Genomic DNA, 14,707 nt, shown 5'->3' on the forward strand with positions numbered 1-14,707 from the left:
CTGTAATGTTTGTCAGTACAGCCGAAAATGATATCATCAACATAAATTTGGCACACAAACAATTCACCATCACAAGATTTAGTGAAAAGAGTTGGGTCAAGTGAACCGGGTTTGAAGCCTTTCTTCATGAAGAATTCCTTCAAAGTATCATACCACGCCTGTGGGGCCTGCTTGAGGCCATAGAGGGCCTTATTGAGTCTGAAGACTTTGTCAGGATGCTTTGGATCTTCAAAACCCGGGGGTGAGCAACGTATACTTCTTCCTCAAGCTTACCATTGAGGAATGCACTTTTCACATCCATTTGATATAAGATGATATCATGATGGTTAGCATAAGCAAGTAATATGTGAATAGCTTCAAGTCTAGCAATAGGTGCAAAAGTTTCATCGAAATCAATTCCTTCAACATGTGTGTAGCCTTGAGCTACAAGTCGTGCCTTATTCCTCACCACAAGGCCATTTTCATCTTGCTTATTGCGGTAGATCCACTTTGTGCCGATGATATTGTGCTTGCGAGGATCTGGACATTTGACCAGTTCCCAGACGTTGTTGAGCTCGAATTGATGTAATTCCTCTGGCATAGCTTGAATCCTCAGGCTCCAGAAATGCTTCATCTACCTTAGTGGGCTTTGTAATAGAGACGAAAGCAAAGTGCCCACAAAAGTGAGATAATTGTGAAGCTCTTGAGCATGGGAGAGGACCTGGAATGTTGATGTCATTGATGATTTTATCAATTTGCACTTCATTTGTAACGCGAGGATGAGTGGGTGGTCGTTGAGGAATTTGATCAGCATTTTCTTCAGCACCATTTTCCTCAGATGCGTCAGCATGACGTTCTTCATGTTCTGGAATGACTTCTTCAGCAGATTCTTCGGTAGGAATGACATCGTCAGTAGCCTTGAACTTAATAGATTCCTCAGGAGGTATTTCACCTATCACAGGAGGTAGGTGCTCTCTTTCCGAGCCATTAGTCTCATCGAACCGCACATCTACAGTTTCAACAACCTTGTGGTGATAGGTGTTGAAGACTCTGTAGGTGTGCGAGTCCTTACCATAACCGAGCATAAAACCTTCATGTTCTTTCGGTGCAAATTTAGAACTATGATGAGGATCTCTAATCCGGCATTTAGCACCGAAGACTTTGAAATAACTCACATTGGGTTTCTTGTCAGTGAGAAATGCATATGCAGTTTTCATGAAGAATTTGTGAAGATATACCCTGTTGATGATGTGGCACGCAGTATCAATTGCCTCAGGCCAGAAGCAAGGAGGCGTCTTGTACTCATCAAGCATAGTGCGGGCCATCTCAACAAGAGTCCTATTCTTGCGCTCCACGACGCCATTTTGTTGAGGAGTATATGGAGCGGATAACTCATGAGTAATACCAACTTCATCAAGATAGTCATCAAGACCAATGTTCTTGAACTCAGTTCCATTATCACTTCGGATGTGCTTGATCTTTACACCAAAATTGGTTGAATCCCTTGAGGAAAATCGTTTGAAGACTTCCTGCACTTAATTTTTGTAAGTGATGGTATGCACCCATGTATATCGAGAATAATCATCAACAATGACAAAGTGATATAAAGATGCAGCATTTGTAAATGTGGCATAGTGAGTAGGGCCAAAGAGATCCATGTGAAGCAATACAAATGGTCAAGTAGTAGTCATGATAGTCTTCGCTGGATGCTTGGCCTTGGTCATCTTTCTAGCCTCACAGGCTCCGCATAAGTGATCCTTGAGGAATTTGACATTCTCAATGCCAATGACATGCTTCTTCTTCGCGAGTGTGTGCAGATTCCTCATGCCAGCATGACCAAGTCGTCAATGCCATAGCCAGCCTTCTGAAGCTTTTGCAAGTAGACATGGAGCAGGTTGTGGTCCTATAGAGAAATCAACAATATACAAGTCTCCTCTCCTAAAGCCTTTGAAGACTTTGGAATTGTCAGCTTCCATGATCACAACACAACGATACTTGCCAAAGACAAAAACCATATCAACATCAAAAAGCATTAAGACAGACATGATGTTGAACCCTAAGGACCCGACAAGCATGACTTTGTCCATGTGTCGATCCTTTGAGATTGCAACCTTACCTAGACCCAATACCTTGCTTTTGCCTTTGTCAGTGTAGGTGACATGCTTCAGATGTGATGGAGATAAAGCACTGTCCATCAATAAGCTCCTGTCACCAGTCATGTGATTTTTACATCCACTATTGAGGACCCACTCAGTGGCTTTGGGTTAATCATCCTACAGATGAATTAGTGCAGCTTACGAACTCATATACTTCATCAGTGAAGAATATGGTAGCAATTTCATCAGATTTCATCAAGCAGTATAACAGATAAAGCAGTATGAGGACGTGAGAAATGAAAATTCATTTCTTCATGATTAGCTTGCGTCCTTTGAAGCATATTCAGGTCTCCAGCAAATTCTTCAAATGATTAAGCTCGTCTGGAGACCTGACCCTGCATAAGAGATTGGTTCTTTTTCTTCACCACCCACATATGAAGGGGTGGCAAAGAGTTCATCATTCTGCAAGCTTCATAAGAGAAAGGTGGCATAGATGCCAATCCACTTCGTTCACATAAGAGGGATTAGGGTAAGCATAAGAGTAAGCAGAGAAATGCTTCGAGGACTTATGAACATAATGATTTGAAGAATAATGCACATATTCATAATCCTTAGGTCTTCCCTGTGAAATAGACGGGTTAGCATGATGATGTTCATATGAGGACTTTGATTCTTTTGAGGAATTTGATCCACGTGAGGAGTTTGGTCCGTATGAGGACTTGGATTCATATGAAGAATTTGGTCCATATGAAGAATTTGATATGGGGTTCCTATTCTTCACAGGTGGTGTCATGATGACATTCACCTGAAGATTTTCAAGGCACCTTTTGGGAACCAAGATTTTCTTCATAGGAGAACCATTCCTGCAGTTAGTGCCAACATATCTAGCAAATACATCACCATTCTGATTTTTGAACAGTTTATAGTTGGAGTCAACTGACTCATCAGAATAATATGAAGATTCGCATGTAAAGCCAGATAAGGTAGATGGATCCACTGAAGGTCCCTTTGCAGCAATTTTGGGATACTGCTCAGGTTTCCAGTTGGTCCCATCAGCATTAAGTTTCCTCTCAAAGTCAATACCCTCTTTCCTAGGGTTCCTATTGAGGATCTACTTTTTAAGCATGTCACAAAGAGCCTGATGACCTTTGAGGCTTTTGTACATGCCTGTCATATACAATTCCTTCAACCCTGCATCATCAGTGATACTAGCAATGTCCTCATATGAGGAATTAGTGATAGAAGAGGCAGTTGAAGAATTTGCAGCAATGGAAGTATTTGAGCATTCAGGTGAAGAATTAGCTGTTTCATGTTCAATGCACTTCAAACATGGAGGAACAAATTCATCCTGAGTAGCGCTGATCTGTTTAGAAAGTAATGAATCACACTCCTTCTGAAGATCTTCATAACTCACTCTTAACTGCTCAAGATCTTGCTTTCTTTGAATAAATTCATAAGAAACCTTCTCATGATCAGATAGGAGAGTGTTATGATGACCTTGAAGATTGTAAAACTTGGACTGAAGTCTCTAAAGATTTTCAGTCAAAATTTTAGTGCGATCCATTTCCTCGCCCAACATATCATCGCTTTTATCTAGCATGTTTTGAACCTTTTCCAGAACCTTTTTGCAGTTTCACAGTAATCTTAGCAAGTTTAGAATAGCTGGGTTTGAGGTTTTCATCAGATTCATCCTCACTAGATTCAGAGGAGGGATATTTGAGTACCTTTGAGCCTTTTGCCATGAAGCAATAGGTGGGAGCGTAGTCCTCGTCGCCGTCATCAGTAGTGTTGGGGAGGTCCTTTTCTTTAGAGTTGAAGATGGACTTGCTGACAAATGCGGTAGTGAGGGTTAGGCTCGCCACACCAGAGTCTGACTCCTCAGATTCCTCCTCTTCCTCATTTTCCTCAGATTCAGCCTCAGAGTCCATTTCCTTGCCAATAAATTCCTGAGCCTTCTTGGAGCTGCTCTTCTTGTGAGATGAGGACCTTGAATATTTTGATGATGAGGACTTTGAAGATTTCTTCTTCTTCTTTGAGTCATCAGATCTGTAATCCTTGTACTTCTTCTTTGATTTCTTTTCCCACTGAGGACAATCTTGAATGTAGTGCCCGGGTTTCTTGCATTTGTGACAAAGTCTCTTCTTGTAATCATGGGATGAGGAATATGATCTCAAGTCACCACTTCTTGAGGATTTACCAAAGCGACCACGTCTTGAGAACTTCTGGAACTTCCTCACGAGCATTGCTAGATCGTGGCTCAGTTCTTCAGGGTCACCAAGGCCGCTGCCAGATTCTTCACCTTCAGATTCAAACACTGCCTTGGCCTTCAGAGCCCGTGATCTACCATAACTTCGTCCATAGAGATCTCTCTTCTCAGCAAGCTGGAACTCATGAGTGTTTAGTCTCTCGAGGATATCAGCGGGATCAAGAGACTTATTGTCTCCACGTTCTTGTATCATCAATGCCAAGGTATCAAATGAGGAATCAAGCGATCTCAGCAATTTCTTCACCACCTCATGGTCGGTGATATCAGTGGCACTAAGGGCTTGAAGCTCATTTGAGATGTCAGTGAGGCGATCGAAGGTTTGCTGAACATTTTCATTGTTGAGTCTTTTGAAGCAGTTGAAGAGATTGCGAAGAACGTCAACTCGAGAGTCACGCTGTGTTGAGACACCCTCATTGACCTTGGACAGCCTGTCCCAGATAAGCTTTGCTCTCTCCAAAGCACTCACTCTGCCATACTACCCTTTGCTCGGTTGGCCACATATGATATTCTTCGCTTGAGAGTCGAGTTGCTTGAATCTCTTCACATCAGTAGCGTTGATGGTAGGAGTGACAGAGGGAACACCATTTTCCACAACGTACCAGAGATCATTGTAAATTGCCTGAAGATGCATGCGCATCTTATTCTTCCAGTAGGGGTAGTCCGTCCCATCGAATGGAGGACACCCAGCAGAAACCTTGATCATACCTGCAGTCGACATAACTAAAACTCCATATGGTTAAACCAAAATCACATAGAACAACGGAGTACCTTGCTCTAATACCATTTGAAAGTGCGTTATATCGACTAGAGGGGGGTGAATAGGCGATTTTTATGAATTCTTCACTGAGCAATTCCAGGGTGAGGAAATTCCTGAGTGAAGAACTACTTGCAGCGGAATAAGTACTCAGATGTAAACATAACAGAACATAAGCATGGTCTTCATGATGAAATGAAAACAAGCACTGAGTACAGAAAGCGTAAACACGGGATAGAACGAATGAAGACTAACAGACTGAGGAAATTGAGCTGAGGAAATAGAGAAAGTCTTCAGTCAAATTCTTCAAACAGATATGAACAAGCACACAACACAAAAATGAGGAAATGGAAGGGTTGAGGAAATGGAACCAGTTAGCTCGGTGAAGACAATGATTTGGTATACCAGCTCCAACTGTTGTGACAGTTGTACGTCTGGTTAGGGCGGCTAGGTATTTAAACCCGAGGACACACAGTCCTGGACACCCAGTCCTGAACACGCAGCTCAGGACACTTAGTCCTCACCGTATTACCCTTGAGCTAAGGTCACACAAACCTCACCCAATCACTCGTGGTAAGTCTTCGGGTGACTTCCAAACCTTCACAGACTCGGTCACTCGACGATCCACAATTTCCTCTTGGATGCTCTAGACCATGACGCCAAACCGTCTGGAAGATGCACAATCTTCAAAGGTAACAAGCGTCGGATCCACACAGGATTAATCTCTTCAGTGATGCTCAATCACTTTGGGTTTGTAGGTGTTTGGGTTTGGGTTTTCCTCACTTGATGATTTTCAGTCAAAGTCCTCGGAGGATGGGATGCTCTCAAAAGACAAGTGTCAGTTTCTCTCGGAGCAGCCAACCAGCTAGTGGTTGTAGGGGCGGCTATTTATAGCCTAGGGAGAAGCCCGAGGTGATAAGACATAAATGCCCTTCAATGATACGACCCTTAGGTGGGTAGATATTTTGGGACAGTTGGCGCATAACACAACAACGGTCGGAATTTTGAGTATCAAATTCCTCAGGGCTATCATGTTCCTCACTGTGTGGGCAATCCACACTGGCGAATTCCTAACTCCTCAGTCAAAACAAATTCCTCAGAGACCAGAAGAACTTCATCTCTGTCACTGAAGAAATTGACTGAACTGTATGAGATTTCCAATGGCTTCACTCGAAGGGATTGATAGGTGTAGGATTTAAGTTAAGCATCACTTGGAAATTTTTCCTTATTATTTCCTCGACCCCCTTTAACAGTACGGTGTTTCCTATGACTCAAGAAAGAGAAACTAAAACAACAAAAACAAAAGTCTTCATGCTTTATGTTCCTCGAATGAATACCAAGTCTTCAGATTTACACCAATTTCTTCACTTTCAAAGTCTTCAGAAAGTCTTCAGAAATCCAAAGTCTTCAGTGAAGAACTTCATTTTTAGGGGTCGACTTTCTCTGTAAATATCAAACTCCTCATAGACTTATAGACCTGTGTACACTCACAAACGCATCAGTCCCTTAACCTATAAGTCTTCAATACACTAAAATCACTAAGGGGCACTAGATGCACTTACAGATGCCCAGGGGGATGTCTTTCTCCTTGGCCAGATCTTCGTATTCGGCAGCTTCGCACTACGGGACAACTCGCTTGGCCATCTAGAGCAGATCGACATCTATGTCCCTGGCCGCCAGGTTAGGCTTGGAAGCTGGAACTACGTCGCTGATATCCGCGGAGACTTTATCTTCGACGGATTTGAGCCCATGGCAGCCGCTCCCTGCCACCATGATGAACATGACCTCAATCTTTCATCAGACCATACCCAGGAGATTGCGCTTGTAAGCGCTCTGGCCCTAGATCCGCAGCAGCCTGCACCATCCGAAGACAGGAAGCTTAACCCCGCCACGGAAGCCGCAGACTCGTCAACGTTGGAGCCACACATACACCCAACTCCGAGCAGGGTTTGCGTCCCCAGACCCCCGGATTCATCTCCAGTCACTGGTTCCGAACTACAGGCATCCGCGTCCATCGAGCCTTACAAGGCGCCGATCGTCGAACTCAGTTCCGCGGACATCTTCCGGCACTCACCTTTAGGCGATGTGCTAAACTCATTAAAAACCCTATCTTTAGCAGGGGACTCACAAACCGATTTATATCCGGGTTGAACTAGGGGCAGACGACGGGGAATTTCGCTTCCCACCCACCTCCCACTTAATAGCCACTATCGAAGATCTAACCGACATGCTCGACTATGACTCCGGAGACATCGACGGTATGGAAGACGATGCCGAAGAGGAGCAGGCCAAAAACCCGCCATTTACCGGGCGCTAGACGGCCACCTCCTCCTACGACGTATACATGGTGGACACACCGAAGAAGTTAACGGCGATGACAAAGAAGGCCTAGTGGAAGATAAACCTCCTGAGATACAGCCAAAGCGCCGACGACAGCGGCGCTGCTCTAAGTCACGCCATGAAAAAGATAGCAATACCAGCACAGGAGAAAACAATACTCCAGACGATGCGGAAAACAATGAAGACCCCGTTGAGCCAACTTCCGGACAGGACAAACAGGAAGATGGGCGGGTCAGCCCTGATGAACAGGCCGTGCATGAAGACTCGGAGGATAGTAATTATCTTCCACTCTCCGAGGAGGAGGTGAGCCTTGGCGGCGAGGATTTTATCGTGCCTGTGGAACCTCCCGAGCAGGAGCGCTTTAAGCACCGGCTAATAGCCACAGCAAGGAGCCTGAAAAAGAAGCAACACCCGATTCAAGATGATCAAGATCTGCTCAATGATAGATGGACTAGCGTCCTGGCAGCCAAGGAATAAGGCCTTGGGCGACCACCCAAAAGTTACCCGAAGTGTAAATTACTACATCAATTCGATGACGAGGCGTGGAGCCCATGCCATCAGCGCACAATGCGGCTGACTGACCACCACGTGGTCGGGACAAAGCGGCAACCCAAGCCGAACACCAGCCCATACTACCTCGCCGTAAAGGCAGGGATAAAACAACTCGGACATATACATATGATCTTCAGCAGGACCTAGACAGTAGAGCAGGACATACCATATCGTTCTACGGATCGCGGGGGTGTGCCCCCACACGTGACAACGGCTATCTATTTGGACGCGACAAGCTTAATCATGCACAAGCCAAATGCCGCAAGCGGACTCCATCTGAGCTATGTCGCAATGTGGCCCGATATAGAGGCGCCGCACACCCTCTTTGCTTCACTGATGAAGTAATGGAGCACGAATTCCCAGAAAGGTTTAAACCCATGAATATCAAATCATACGATGGAACAACAGATCCCGTGGTATGGATTGAAGATTTTCTTCTCCATATCCACATGGCCCGCGATGATGATCTCCACGCCATCAAATACCTCCCATTACAACTAAAGGGACCATCGCGGCACTGGCTAAACAGCCTTCCAGAGAACTCCGTTGCAGCTGGGAAGACCTGGAAGACGCCTTTTGCGATAACTTCCAAGGTACATATGTCCGGCCACCAGATGCCAATGACTTAAGTCACATCATCCAACAGCCTAGAGAGTCAGCCAGGAAGCTCTGGACTAGATTCCTAATTAAAAAGAACCAAATTGTCGATTGTCCGGATGCCGAAGCCCTCGCGGCTTTCAAACACAGCATCCGGGATGAGTGGCTCGCCCGCCACCTCGGTCAAGAAAAACCAAAGTCCATGGCAGCCCTTACCGCTCTAATGACCCGCTTTTGCATGGGAGAAGACAGTTGTCTCACTCATAGAAGTAACAACACCAGTGATCCAGGCACTTCCGAAGTCCGAGACGGCAACAGCAAGCCACGATGAAATAAACACAAACGTCGCAATTATAATGAAAGAATGCAAAACACGGTGGTTAATGCCGGATTCAATGGCTCCAAACCTGGTCAACGGAAAAAGCCATTCAAGGCAAATAGAGGAGGACCATCCAATCTAGACAAAATACTGGATCGGCCCTGCCAGATTCATGGCACCCCCGATAAACCAGCTACTCACACCAACAGAAGCTGTTGGTTCTTCAAACAAGCCGACAAGCTTAATGCTGAACACAAGGGGAAGGGGCCGCCTAGTGATAGCGATGACGAAGAGACTTGCCAGCCGAATACCAGGGGTAAGAAACAATTTCCCCCCAAAGTAAAACCCATAAACATGGTATGCATGACGCACACCCCTACAAGGGAGTGCACGCGCGCACTACGGGACGCATACGCCATAGAGTCGGTTCCCCCAAAATTTCGCCATATCCGTCCCGAAGGTTCAGCGGGTCTGATCATCGATCTAATTATCGATAGGTTCCATCTCACGAAAGTCCTTATGGATGGCGACAGTATCCTTCAAGAACCAAGCTCACCACAACTACCCTCATGGGAGCAGTATTCGGCGTAGAAGCTCACTCTAGGGGCTCCATTACACTGGAAGTCATTTTCGGTTTGCCGAACAACTTCCGAAGCGAAGGCTTGACCTTTGATATTGTCTCGTTTAGCAGTAGCTACCACGCACTTCTGGGGCGTACCGCTTTTGCTCGTTTTAATGCGGTCCCACTCTACGATCGCGCAAAACTTAAGATGCCCGGTCCACGTGGTGTCATAACAATAAATGGAAATACGGAACACTCCCTCCGTACGGAGGGTCATACTACGGTTGCTACAGTCGAAGTACCAAGCGGCCTCATGAAGCTGCATATTTCATCAGCCATTAAGCCGCCGGCCTCTATTAAATGGGGCCGATCAATCTCAGAGCTGGATTAGCATTCGGCCTCCGTCATGCGCCTCATATACCCATGAAGCTTGTACCGCGCGTACATAATGATGTACTTAGAAAAACCTAGTCATCGGGAAAGGCACAATACAGACAGGCCTACAAGATCTCCCATAGCCTCCTTTTCTTCGTTTTTTGAACTATTTTTTATCTTTTACCACAGGTGGCTCAAAGACTGGTCATCTCACAGACTCTTTCGGAGTTCGGCTTCGTTCACCTACCCAAAGGATATCCCTGATAAATAGTACTTTCACTAAGGCAAGGCGGCGCAGACGTTCGACAGGAGGTCCAAGTAATTCTTAGTAGACCGCACTCTCTATTTAGAGCCTGTAAAGTGCCTTCTCCCTAAGCCTTCGACCACCGACATGTCAAATAGTCTGGGTCATGGCGTTATTATCTGTAAAATGGCAATCACATATCAACCAGGTTCCAGTGAACATAATGTATATTCAGTATTCACTTTTTCTAGAAAAACTGAATTTTGCTTCTTCGGTTGTTTCACACACACACCTCAGCACAAATTGCCAGGGGATCAATATGGGAACAAATAAGTTGCCGGCAAGTCCGAACAGCTTTATAGCACACTTCGGCGTCACGAGTTCGGCCTTATATGCATCAGCTCCGAATCATGTCTTTGGTCAATAGTTGGGTTGCCCGGCTCCTGTGCTTACTACCTTACGTTCCGCTCTATCGGCTAGGGTAGTAAAGGGAGAACTACCGCGATTGTGTCCCGGTTTATCCGGATGAGCTCCTTAGTAGAGAAAGCCAAAAACTGACTGTCATGATGCCAGGAGAGCTGGTCAACCACTCAATGACTAATCAGAATCTTTCATGATTCCTCCCGTATTACACGAAGGACCATCCTTCCGGTCACCTATGTAACGCACCGTATTCGGATAGCTGCGTACATACCAGGGGCTATATCGTAGACCCACCGTCAAACTCCTATGGCTAAGTGAAAGTGTTAAAGACCTAGAGTCCGATTGCCTAGTTCGCCGCATTGACACCTCCTTCACGGACCAAGATGTTGGGTCAAGAGTGATCAAGTGCTTTTCCGAATAGCCCCGTATTTTATGCGAGTGGGCTGAAGCCGACGACTGGAAAACTTTCAGATTATACAAAAATGGCCACACAGGAGGAGCCAAAACTTTTAGCCATAGCCTTAAAATATCATAATATTGTTTTTACAATTTCGGAACATTCACTCGAAGACCATATCCTTTGAGAACTGAACCTCTATTAAGCAGGCGCCCTCTAGGACATCTTCAAAATAATGCTGTGGCGTGTGTTTGTCCGTGCCCCCGGGTGTACTCTTCGCTGCAAATATCGGTGGCCTTCATTTCCGGCCAATACGTCTTGACTCGGGCAAAGGCCATCCGTGCACCTTCAATGCACGCCGATCGCTTCACGGCGTCGATACGCGACACCGCATCCATAAGTCACTACACCAAACCGAAATAAATATTCAGAATCGACTCAGTCGGCCATAGCCGGACCACGACGTCCTTCATGGCGGAACCAGATATCTTGTGGAGCTCGGCCCACTAGGCCATATGTTCGTTAAGCAACAGCGTGCGCTTTGGCATGCCGAATTGTGTCCAGAAAAGCTTCTCCGTTGCATACCCCTCTTGCGCTTGGTAAATTGCGCTGCATCGGAGGCGCTCTTCAGCAAGTCCAAGCATGCGTCTAGAGAGCTCCACATTTGATTAAGCGGGGCACATTTCGGATTGTCGAATTTAGTCTGTAATAAGAAGGGCTTACCGGCCGCTATCTCCCCAGCTTGTCGGATCTCCTCCCGAGCTGCCCTAGACTCGGATCATGCTTCCCTCGCCTCTTGTAAGGCATTGTCGAGATCGACCGTTTTGGCTTTGTTATACCTCTCGAGCAACTCGCACCGGACAGTGGCTTCCTTTAGCTCGTGAGCCATGGTAGACATTCTGTCCTCGCACTGGCACCGAGCAGCCTGTTCAGCTTTTAACTCATCATCTGCCATCTTGGCAGCCACATTACTCATCCGGGCTTTCTCCTTGGCTCGAGTAAGTTTAGCCCGAAAGGCCTCCACCACAGCAGCACTATCTGCAGTTATGCATGTCTCAGTATACAATTATTAGCTTTGTGCTCATGTTATTATACATACATACACTGACCGCCTCAAAACATACCTTGCGCCTCGTCGAGCCGCCGGTTAATAAGCATGATGTCGTCATTCGCCACATCAAGTTTCTGCTCCAGACATGCAACCTCTATACCGTCGGCAGTCATCGTGGATGTAATAGCCTGTGTTCCAATTAATTAGATTATTTCCTGAGTATATCTTTTTCGATCCTCTGATTGCCTCCATTGGGATGTCAACTGGAGTCTTAGGGGCTACTATCTATACACAGGAGCACTTCGCGTATAGAGCACAATCGAAAATATTACATTACGTACCTCGAAGCCTCTTATCAGGCCCATGAAAGCCTCATTGAATCCACTTTTCATGGACGTAATCCTCTCAACCACCATACCCATCAAGGTACGATGTTCCTATGAGATGGACGAATATCGCAACATGTCCATCAATGTATCCGGTGCCTTCAGACCCCGGGAAGTAGCTGTGGGAGTACAGACTCCCTTTGAAGGATATGTTTGCCCGACCCTAGAGTCGTCTCCGGCTGTAAACCAGATAGTCCTGGGCCTTTATTGCTGGTCCCCATAGGGACCGCACTCCCCGGACCCTGGGTGACCGAAGTTTCACCTTTGGGTGTTGTCTTCATTATCCTCTGCACCACTTGTTGATCGGGAGAGATCCTCCGGGACAACACCTCGAAGTTGTCCGCCCTATTAGGCGAGGAATCCTGTGGAGGCATCTCGCTCTCCATCATCTCCGGAAGAAGGTCCCCCGAAGAGGATTGTTGAGGAAGACTGCGTGCCGAACTGCAAACACATGTATTGTAGATGTTACCCTTGTAATAGGAAAAGGAACAGGATATGTTTAAAACACCCTTGTTCAATTACGATTCGGCTAAAGGCTCGTCCTTATGGAGGAACTGTGCAACAACATTGTCTTCTGAGCCCGAACCGCCTAATAGGAGTGTCTTACCTTGCTTAGGAGCCTTTACCTCCCAACCTTTGTAGGCGGCCCTTTTCTTACCATGGGGAGAAAGGATGTCAGCTTCTCCTTTCCTTTTACCTTCGGAAGAGGGAACCTTAATCTCCCTGGACATCGTGTTTGGTGTACCTTCGGATTGGGGGCCACCTTTGGCCTTCCTGCTTTCCTCATTGTCCTCCTTCTCCGGCACCTGGAATGGTGCCGGGACCAGCATCCTTGTTAGCACAGGACTAGCTAAGTCTTCAGGAAGAGGGGCCGAACACCTAATTCACTCTGCCTTCTTCGTCCAGCCCTGGAAAAAGATGGTTTCCTCAGTATCTTATCACGGGATATTTAACTAAGCTATGTTCGGGAGTCAAGTGCTTACCGAGGTATCCGGATGATTGCAGTCAAGGCCGATGTCCTCGGCAGTGTCCGGCCACTGTTTTCATGTCCCGAAAAATAACTTCCACATTCCTCTGTGCATCATGCCGAAGAAATGCTGAAGGGTTCATGGTCCTTCCATATTAAATTCCCACATACGGAGGGGATGTCGCTGGCACAGGAGGACCCGGTGGACTAATAATACTTGGATCACGTCGGTGAGATCGGTGTCCTTCTCAAGGAGACTCCGGATGCGGCTCTGTATAGTCTGCACTTTGTCGATTGATCCCCAGTCCAGTCCCTTGTTGATCCATGATGCGAGCTGAATTGGAGGGCTAGACCGGAACGCAGGTGTAGCTGCCCACTTGGTACCATGGGGTTCAGTAATGTAAAACCACTCCCGCTTCCATAAGATGGAAGATTCTGTGAAGGAACCTTTTAGCCAAAGAGCGTTGGTGAGCTTGCTCACCGTGGCGCCACCACACTCCGCTTGCTTCCCCTCGATCACCTTCGGCTTCACATTAAAGGTCTTGAGCCATAAGCCGAAGTGTGGGGGAATACAGAGAAAGGCCTCGCACATAATGATGAACGCCGAGGTGGGAAGAAAAGAGTCCGGGGCTAGATCGTGGAAATCTAGCTCGTAATAGAACATGAGCCCTCGAACAAAGGGGTGAAGAGCGAACCCTAGCCCTCGGAGGAAGTGGGAGATGAATACAACCCTCTCGCCGTGTTTGGGAGTAGGAATAACCTGCCCTTGAGCAGGAAGCCTGTGGGGGATTTCCGCGGTCAGGTACCTTGCCGCCCGGAGCTTCACAATATCCTCCTCTACGACAGAGGAAGCCACCCACCAGCCTTGAGGGCTAGGTCCGAACATGACTGGGAAGCTCAAAGCAATTAGATTGAACCTTGGGTGCTAGAACTCGAGGTTGGAGAGGTTGAGGAAAGGATTGGTGTAAAAGAGAAAGCCGGGTCGTAGCCCCTTTATAAAGGCAATGAATATCGAACGCCTCCTCCTAGGCCTTAAAAACTGCCTATTCCCAAGGAATCATGTCAACAAAAGGGTTGAGATAACCACACCCGTATTAATGAGAATCCACAATAAGGGGACATGATCTCTGCTTCGACAAGATGTGCCAATAAAACCGTGTCTCGAAACATGGAGCGACAAGCTAAAAAAGATTCGAAATAATAACCGGGAAGGGACGTGATGTCACGTTACAAAAAAGTTGTCAGCAGATTGGACTCGTGAAATATTATACCCTCTGTGGTGGTTTGTGGTACTTGTTTTGCAGATCCGGACATGTTCGTTGTGTTCGAATACTGTGTTGGAGTATTCGGAGGAGGAACCCGCCTTGCAATGCCGAAGACAATCTGCGTGCCGGACACC

The sequence above is a fragment of the Triticum aestivum genome, chromosome 2A (assembly GCF_018294505.1).
Source record: "Triticum aestivum cultivar Chinese Spring chromosome 2A, IWGSC CS RefSeq v2.1, whole genome shotgun sequence".
Taxonomy (NCBI): Eukaryota; Viridiplantae; Streptophyta; class Magnoliopsida; order Poales; family Poaceae; genus Triticum; species Triticum aestivum.